The following is a 10,024-nucleotide window of genomic DNA, read 5'->3' as shown; positions in this document are numbered from 1 at the left end:
GTTGGAGAGGAAGCTAGGAGAGGTCGGACACACTGGTGGGTCTCTAGCAGTGGGTCCTGCAGCCCAGCCACCTCCTCTGACTGTGTGGGAATGGTAGGGGAAAGGGGCGCATATACCTTCACAGGCAGAGTGGTTCCAAAATAAAGTTATCCTCATTTCACAGGTGTAAGGCTGTCCCCATGCACCAAAGGAGAGTACACTTGCAGTGCAGAGACATCCAGCTCAGTGCATAAGCAGCCTGGCCACAAGGTAACGTCCCAAGTTTCCAGTCTAATGTGGCCTCGTGATTTCTGGCAGGAATCAGTTAAGCAGGAACAGAAGCCCCAAGCTGCTGACGTGAAGAGGAGCATTTTATGGTTTAAAGGAGGAAGTGTCATAGCATCCATTTTTCTGCCCCTTCAAATAATTCATTTTTTAGTCTGTCCCTTAATCAGGCAGTGAGTCTTCCTGACAAAGAGCAGATTATAACCTTCTGTTCATGGTATGGCTATAGTGCAGTATACAAAAACAAAAACTGATGGGTAAAAGGGGTAAAAGGAAATAGAGACATATGGTTAACGGCTTGGCCTTGGAGTCCAACTGACATCCCAGAATCCCAGATCTGCACTTATTTATTGTCTTTATAAGTCACATAACCTCTGTGTGGCAGAAACTAGCTAGATACTCGCTGAAACCATTTTCCCTTCTTCCTGGTATGTAACAAGACTATATTTCTCAGCCCCTTTGCATTTAGATGAGGCCACGTAATTGATTCCTGGCCTTGGAGTTTGAGCAGAAGGGATCTACCGTTTCTATGCCTGGACTCTAAACCTTTCTATTTGATCCTCAACATTGTCTTTTTTTTCTTATCATCTGCCACCAGATTCAAAGGACCTACTTGAAGGTTATGACACGCAAGAGGATGGTGGCACCTTCATATAAAAGAAGCCTGAATCCCTGAAAAATTGTGTGCAGTAAACACCCTTAACCACCTAACTACATGGACAGTAACGTAAGCAAAAAAATAAGGCTTTGCATAATACAGTAGTTATTTCATTCTATTTAGTATGTTGCATGCCTCAGCTTCCTCATCCATGGCAAAAATTAAATGAGTTACTTAAAGTATTAGAGCAATGTCTGCCACACAGTAAGTACTAAGTAAATAGTGGCTCTGCTATTATTGTGGCTGATATTGTCATTGCTATTGCTGAGGCCAAGAATACAGAGATAGAATTCTAACAGGCAGGAGATTTTTTGCAGCAGATAGTAGGGGGAAGTAAAACTTCTATAAATATCAACTGATACAGGCTGCATATAAAGTGAAATTTGAGTAATCACATTTTCAGGGACAGAATAATTTGCAAATAGTAAGAAAGACCCCAAAACAAGGAAGTGACTGATTCCCAAGCAGTCAGAGTAAGTTAGAGACTAGTGTCAGATTCAGAAAGAGGTCATCAGAAGCAGGGAGAAGAGGAATCTGGATGAGCCACACTGGGCAATGGTTCTCAGCAGTTCCTCAGGGAAGAGGAAGTGGCCATTGTCATCAAAATTCCACCCTCTAATGATATAACAGCAAAGTTATACACAATAGAATATATATAATTCTTTCTTAATAGTGTATCAGTCATCCTTACTGATTCCTTTATTGTTTCCCTGCAGTTCTCAGTTAGGAGACTCTTTGGGGGGATGCCATAGAGACGCACCCCTTCCTGCAGTTTAGAGTCAATTCTGGTAAATAAAATGACTCTTCTTTCTCAAACGTTGCTTTGACAGCTCTTCCGAGCTGTGTGTGCAATGCATTCTGCTGGCGTCTAAAACTTTCCCTGGTCAATCTTGTCCATTTTTTATTCATTCAAATAACACTTACTGAGCAGCTACTCTGTGCCAGGCACTCTGATAGCTAGTGAACATATAGCAATAGCAAAACAAATACAGCCCCAGCCCTTCTGTTTCCTACAACCCAATGCAGGAAAATAGAAAGCAACAGGTGAACAAAAATATATGTAAAATCAAATATGCAAAAAGTGCTCTGAAAGTGAAAAAAGAAAAAAATGAGGGAAAACATGATGTTCCCTAATGAGGAAGAACAAGAGGGACTCCATTTAGAGAGAACGCCCAGGAAAACCTGCCAAGGAGATGGTACTATTAGCCCTGTCTCCTCAACAGACAGTAAATGCCTTTAGACAGGGATTCCCACAGTATTTGGCAATGTCCTCATGCATAATAAGTGCTGATTAAATTCACCGATGAGCCTTTTCCTCTTCTAGAGAGAGCATCGGCCTAAATCTGAGTTTTGACCTTTCTTCTTCTGCCCATCTTTTGCTTTCCCTTTCACCAGCAGTGCCAGCTTCAAGGAGATGACCATATTTTTCTACTTTCTTATCCTCCTCTAAGATTTGCCCCAGCGGCCTCTCAGGCAGGCCTGATTGTTCTGTTTTCAAAAGAGATAGGGGGTGTTTGGGAATAATCTCAACTCCCATTTCTTGCACATCCATCTATAATGGTGGTTCAAACATTCCAGGATGGTTTTCAGGACTGTCTCCTCTTCAGAAGCACTGTCTATAGCTTAATCTTTTTTATCTACTCTCTTAAAATAATGAAATACAACAGTTGGAGTCATTATTAAACGGAAAAAATCAAACAGTAATAATACTCCAGAGACACTAGAAGTATTATGAAAAGGAAGTGTTTAAGTGGAAAATACCCAGCTTTGGAAATAAAACTGCAGGCATCAGGACTTAAGTATGAAACCTAGTTAAGGGATGTGAGAAATGGTAGGAAGCTCTTTTGCCATTGAGTCAAGTCTCTGGCAAATGATCCTTGATGAATCTAAATTTGCACTGGGATTTGAAACTTTCCATGCTGTTGTATTTCATCAGCTGCTTTGAGTTACTTTTAAAGAAACACGTTTTTAATGAGAATTTTTTGACAAAGAATGCAGTGCAGATGTAATTCTTTGGAACAATTATTTTCTTTGTTGATGGTGTTCTTTTTTTCACAGTACCCACTTGCAATTAAATAAAACTATAATTAAAATTAAATTCACTTGACATTACTGTCCCATCAGTCACCTCCAGAGAGTCTTCAAATCCCATTGTTCAAAGAATGCCTTACCATAAAAGCAATGTGCCTACAACAGAAGGTCTTATATTTTTCTAATTTTGAGTCATAAATTGGTAATATGCAGGGAACTTTTAAGTGATTTGAAAATTCTCACAATGAAATAAAAATCCAAGGCTATAGAACATAGTATAGTTTAACTTTCTTGGCTTGGGGTAAAGGGAAGAAGGGGAGAGATTAGGGTTTTTGTTTTGGGTTTTTCTTTACATTTTTATGCAAATTACAAACACATTGAAGAATTTAGTGACATATATAGGACAGACATAGACCGACACACTTCCTGCAGTGCAGACATGAAACATGCAGTCTAATTTAGCCGTGACATAAGTGTACCTTCCTGAGTCTTTCTCTAACTGAGACAGGGTGTGTTAACTCATCAACTGAGTCTTTGAAGCTTCTTGAAGTGATTCAAGAATGGCCTCCCCTTCCCCATTACTTCTTCCTCTCCCCATTTACTCCTCCTCCTCTAGCATTCCGCACTTTTCTAAAAGGCACGTCATCCTTCCAACAACACAAGCAAGCAACTTTCAGAAGTAACTCAGACCGCTTCTTTTCTTGTGCCACCTGAGCCATTCATCTGTAATGTCTTTCTCATCTGCTCCCTTCTTGTCCACCTTTTGTTACTACACTGTCCTCTCATTGTCATTCATCATTTCTCCTGATTTCTGTTCCCTCCTTACTCTCGTCCTCACAACACATTGCTTCCAAGTCAATATTTCTAAGTGCAGCTGAAGAATCACTCTCTTGTTAATGAAACTCTGATGCCCATTTTTCCTGCCTGGGGGAATTTGCAGGATTTACTTTTAATTTACCTTATAACATGCATCTTCCTCTTTCCCTTCCCCTTAGCACTCCAGTCAAATTGAGTTGTCCTAGTTTTCTGTATAGACAGCACACTTGACCCTCCCCACATCTTCAATCACACTATTTTCTCCACCAGGACTGCCATTCCTCTCATGTCTACACATCCAAATCCTGTCCATCCTTCAAGTCCCAAATTGAGCAAAGTTGCTTCATGAACTGGGCCTCGAAGAATGACTGCACGTGCCATTGGAATCCTAAAGTATTCAGAAAATTCCTGGCGCTGACTTGTATCACATTCAAGCCTTCTCTTCTCTACTAAGCTGAAATTAGAAATATTTTCCTAATATGCTCACTCCCTACAATTAATTCTCAACTTTTGTTCTATTGCTTTTTCTTTATCGAAAAATTGAGTGGCATGATCATCATAAACAATTCTGAGGTGTAAGTGGTGGAGATGGGGAAATAGTCTACCCAGCATTATTTGTAGATAGTCCCTCATGCCTTGAAAGCATTAGAGAAAACCTCTTTGAAGGGACAGAAGATCACCAAGGGATAGAAGATGAGACCTCAGACCTGCCAGCAAACCTTAAATCCTCAAGCTTTAGACATTCTCAGCTTGCACCAAGAAATTCCTACAGATTTCCTACAAAAATCCCACACATTGGCTTCTAGGCAAATTAGATTCCACTGCCGACCTAAAGGTGGACTTCCCATATTATCAGTGTTTCGCACCAGGTCCTTTAGTCGCAAGAACTTTTAAGCTAACACATATAAAAGGTTGCTATGATGAGAATATATAGGGATCTCACAGAAACCCAAAACAGGATACCATAGCACATCCTGGTGCTTTGTGAGAACTACAGCTTGGGAACCATCAGAAACTAAGGTCACTTTATTTTTTAAAATTCCTCTGCTTTTCCTAGTGCATCTTTTCTTTTCCTCCATTTTTGCCATTTGTTGTCCTCTGCTTCCTCAGAGTCTTTCCTCCCTCATAATTTTAATTTGTATTTGGCTCTCTAAGACTTCTTTTGCCCCAACTTAACCTGTGATCTTCATGTCCATTTCCTAACTGGCTCAGTCTCTCAATACCCCAGTTCTGCCTTACTGGGAGAACAATGCGATTCACCCAAAAACATTTTAAGCAAGGTCACTGACTAGCCGAAGTTAGGTGCCCACCCAGCCTGTTATATACATATGTGATGAGGCAGTGGTAATGGGGACAAATGACATAATAGCTATGACCACTTCCCATGAGAAGCTTCTCCTCTTAGAAAAGAGCTGTGGTGAGAGCTGGCAATGAGACCCTTCGCTGCTTCAATGAACAAGAGTGCTGCTGCCTACGGATCATATTAGAGTTTCCTACCTCTTCCTTCATCAAGCATATTTTGGGGTAGCGAGAACACCCCGAATACTCTTTCACAATTTGAGAACCTAGTCTATTGGCTCATCACCAAAGCCTTAAAATGTTTTAGCCTGTTAACTCACACTGTAGTGAAACACTAAGAAATGTCTTTACAATCCCATGCTCATGGAAAGATGGTTCACTTTCCATGACTCTGTGGAATACTTAAAAAAAAAAAAAATCTCCCCCACACATAATTCATTAGCCTTCCATTTAGTTAGATGTACCTGGTGGAAATAATTGTGAGCATAGGAGATAATTGGGCACATTTGCTTAACAGTGTTCACAAGAAAAGCATTTACTTACAGCCATTAGAAAGCCCAAGACTTAGTTTTTAATTTAGCATTAAGGGAAATTGCCAAATATGAAACATTTCAAAATTAAATCCCCTACTTAAAACAAACAAACAAACAAACAAATAACTAAATAAAAATGGGGAGGGGGAAAGAGAAGGTACATTGGAGAGAATCTTAATGAAATCAGCCCCTGCGTGCCCTTTTGGCATGTCAAACTGGCAAGGAGAAAACCTGTGATGTCTGCACCTGGTTATTTAGTTGGTAAAGAGCCAGGGTCATGATTTCTATACTGTTGGCTTCATCTTGTTCAATGGCTACAGCATGTACCTGGCACCCTGGCCAGGAAACTAGCTCTGCAGGAACATTATTCTCTTTGGGGATCAGTTAGGTTTTGGGAGAGTGATGAAAATTTATTGCCATGACTGAAAAAAAAAACAACTAGAAAAGCAGACATCAGCCCGTTCATCTTGCCAACCTTACTGGCAGGAGACATCCTATCATTTCTCAGGGTCTTGATGATCATCTTGCTCGGAAAACCTAGGAGGAAAAGATGACAGTGACCTTTCTCAATTAGGAAATGCATTCATTTCATTAAGTCAAAGAGGAAAACATTGACCTTCTGAATAAAGGTCAAAAGAATTTGATTAAAATTCAACATTGATACTTAATTTTTAAAAAATAGCTCAATAATCTGGAAATAGATGAAACAAAAATGTATAATTTAAACAAGATATGTCTATATAAAACCAACAACAAATTTATGCATGGTGAAAAAATGAGTCCTCAAGCCCGATCCTATCTGATCTCGGAAGCTAAGCAGGGTCGGGCCTGATTAGTACTTGGATGGGAGACCACCTAGGAAGCCAGGTGCTGTAGTCATAAAATAAAATATAAGGGATTATAAACTGACAAGGTCCTTTCTATCTGTGAGGTCAACCAAGGGTTGCCTCGCCTAAAAAAAAAAGAAAAAGAAAAAGAAAAATGACTCCTGTTAACAGAAGAAATAAAACAAACATTCCCTCTTACCATGAGCAATTGACATGTTCTGGAATTTCCAGTCAATGAAATAAGACAATGGAAAGAAAAGTGAGCTGTAGCTTTTGGTAAGGAGGTAAAATTGTTGTTTGCATATAATGTCATTGTTTATCTAAAAAACATGAAACAATTAATTAACAAACAGCCTAAAACACAGAATTTAATACAGCAGGAAGTTACAAAATAGGCATTTAATTTTTTCTAAATACAACAGCAATTATATCGGAATTGGATCAAGATGATAGACTGAACACAGATGACTGTGGAGCCTCCCACCCACATTTTTGTAACATAACAAGGATAAACCCAATGAGCACTGGAAAAAATGGAGGAAAATCTATTTAGTGACTAGAAATCATGAGTAATTCTTTGAGAGTAGAAACATACACAAGAGAAAAAAAAAAAACTGTAAAGAGTAGAACAGAACACAAGAACCTCAACTCAGATTGAATAAACACAAATTGCAGAGGGGCCTTGGCTCAATCAATACACGATTAATAGTTCATAGGCAAATTTCACTTATGAACTAATACAAAGAGAGTATTTGAAAATTTAATCCAGTAGAATATTAGAATAGTATTATGACCAAACAGAATGTATTCTATATTCTATGTAGAACATATTCCTGAAATTCACTACAATAATAGATTAAAGGAAAATCAGAGTTTTAATAGACTTTAAAAAGCATTTAGTAAAATTTTAAAACATATTCCAATTTAGAAAGAAAAAAAACCTTAGAAAAGGAATAAAAGGAAATTTCTTTAACTTAACAAAGATTATAACGGTATATAGTGGAAGCCTGTAGAAAGCACTATATTGATGCAGAAATACTGAAATAATTCTCATTAAATCAAAAAATAGCAGAAAATATACTATCATGGCAATTATTAAATATTTTACCAGTACTAACAAATTAAATAACAACAAAATTAAAGAAACATAAATATGGGAAAGAAAAAGACATATAATCATTATTTGCAGATAATATAATTGTTTACATAAAACCTAGGGGAATAAACTAAGAAGTTTCTGGAACTCATATGAAAGTAGATAAACACTAGTGTAAAATCAATACACAAAAATTAACATTATTTCCAATCACCTGTAAAAATCGTTTAGAAAATTAAAAGAAAAAGGACGCTATTCTAACAGCAGCAAACACTGAAAATCCCAACAGGAAACATTGAAGAATTACATGAATAAGATTAAAAAAAAAACTTAAATGAAGAGAAATATACCATTGTTTTAAATGAAAACATACAATATTTTTAAAAAGTTAATCAAAATTTCAACAAAAACTTTTCTGGACTATGACAGACTGATTCTAAATTTCATATGAAAAAAAAAATGAATGAGAAGCCAAAACATTTTTTTAAATAACAGTAAGGAGTAACCTAACAAGCACTAAAAAACTAAGGGAAAAGATGCTAGTATTAGCCCATGAATAGAGAGAAGGCTTACTGAAACAAAACATTCAAAAATGCTATGTGTAGACGGGAATTTAAAATATTATAGAGGTAGTATTTCTGATCATTGGAGAAAGAATAGTATGATATTATAAAAAAAAAAAACAGGTATTCATTAGATTGCTACCACGTACCATACTAAAAATAAATTCCAGTTAAAGAACAAAATATTTAAAAACAAAATTTAAGTTCACAAAGCAGAAAGTATCTTTTTATAATATTATAAATGTTCACTGTGGGACAGAAAACCCAGAAGCTGAAAACAATATTTGATTGTATAAAAAATTTAACATGTATATATTAATAGCATAACAATGTTAAAAAATATTCAATAGACTGAGAGAATATATGGCTAACAATACTTTATTATTTATAATTCAGAAAAAGCAATTACAAATAAGTAGAGAAAAGATAGATAACTCACTTGAAAATAAGCACAATATTTGAACAAGCAGCCACATAAAAAATACAAATGGACAATAAACATTGATATTTACTTAACCACACTAAGAGTCAGAACAAAGCGACTTAAAAAATATATATATATATATTTTTTTGCCTAAGATAGAAAGAACTAAAATGATTAATAACATCCAATATTAGCAAAGCTATAAAGAAACCTTATTACTGGAAGTAAAATTTTAAAACCATGAAAAAACCTTTTGCAGAGCAATTTGGAAACGTGAGTAGCATTTCCACAATTTGTGAAAACACAAGGAAGCTTAGATAAAGATTTTAAATGAATTTTTCTATTATGATTATTGTAGTACATCCATTTGATAGACTCAAGCCCTCTGACTTCATGGGCACTGTACTTTCCCATTCTTCACTGCTGGAAATGGATAGAGTTCACCCAAGCCCAGGGAGTCAATTTTTTTAGCTTCCATCGCTGAGAGTCCAGGATCTAAGAGGCACAGAGAAGAATAAGAGCAGAATTCACCACCCCCACCACTGCTGAGATTCAGCAGCAGTTTAAATATTCCAAGAGTCAGATCAGAGGGCCTGTACCAACCAGATGGCCTCAACATAAACACCACTATGACCGGATAGTTATGTCCACCCTACTTTCAGTGGATGGCAAGAAATTGGAAAGTGAAGTGAAGAGCTGCACTGTTTATTGAAATTCCTGGCTGTGAATGCAACTCAATTTAATAAACATTTACCTAGACACTACATGGGGACACATGGTCGAGGAAGACACAGTTGGTGATGTCTAGGAATTTATGTCTTTGTTTCCATTTTATGCTTTAGATACTTACTAATAATTATGAGTCCCTGGGCAAAAGCTAGTTACTCCAAACTAGTGTTTCTCAGTGTAAGGTCCTGGGACCAGTAGCATCAGCCTCTCCTAGAAGCTTGTCAGAAATGCAGATCCTCAGGCCCCACTCCAAACCTACTGAATCAGAATCTCTTGGGGTGGGGTCCTCCAGGTGATTCTGATGTGCATTTATGTTTGAGACCCATCACTCACAACTCTATGTTAAGCATTAAGCAATGCCTGTATTACTTTCATTGTAAAAATTTTGCTTAAGATCACTTATGAATACCAAAAAAACTACAATATAATTTTTATATGCTATTTGATTATAAAGTGGTAGGACGCATTTTGCACATAGGGCTTCTGGAAACATCTCACTGTCATAGAACTGTCTTATATGGAATGTTCCTGTAGCTAAAACATATTCATTTACTACTAAATCAATGCATGGTTATTTCCTGAGCTCCTGTGATTTATCTGACACTATAGATAATGTTGCAATGAACAAGTTTATGCATGTAGCATTTTTATCCCTGAATGAATTCCATGGGATAAATTTTTAAGCATGGGATAACTGTATAGGGAATAAAAATTAGGAACATCTTTATAGCTCTTGATCCATGTTGCCATGCTGCTTTCCAGATGGGTTTGTCCTCAAATGATG

The sequence above is a fragment of the Rousettus aegyptiacus genome, unplaced genomic scaffold (genome assembly GCF_014176215.1).
Source record: "Rousettus aegyptiacus isolate mRouAeg1 unplaced genomic scaffold, mRouAeg1.p scaffold_m13_p_6, whole genome shotgun sequence".
NCBI classification, from domain to species: domain Eukaryota; kingdom Metazoa; phylum Chordata; class Mammalia; order Chiroptera; family Pteropodidae; genus Rousettus; species Rousettus aegyptiacus.
This window is presented reverse-complemented; position numbering follows the sequence as displayed.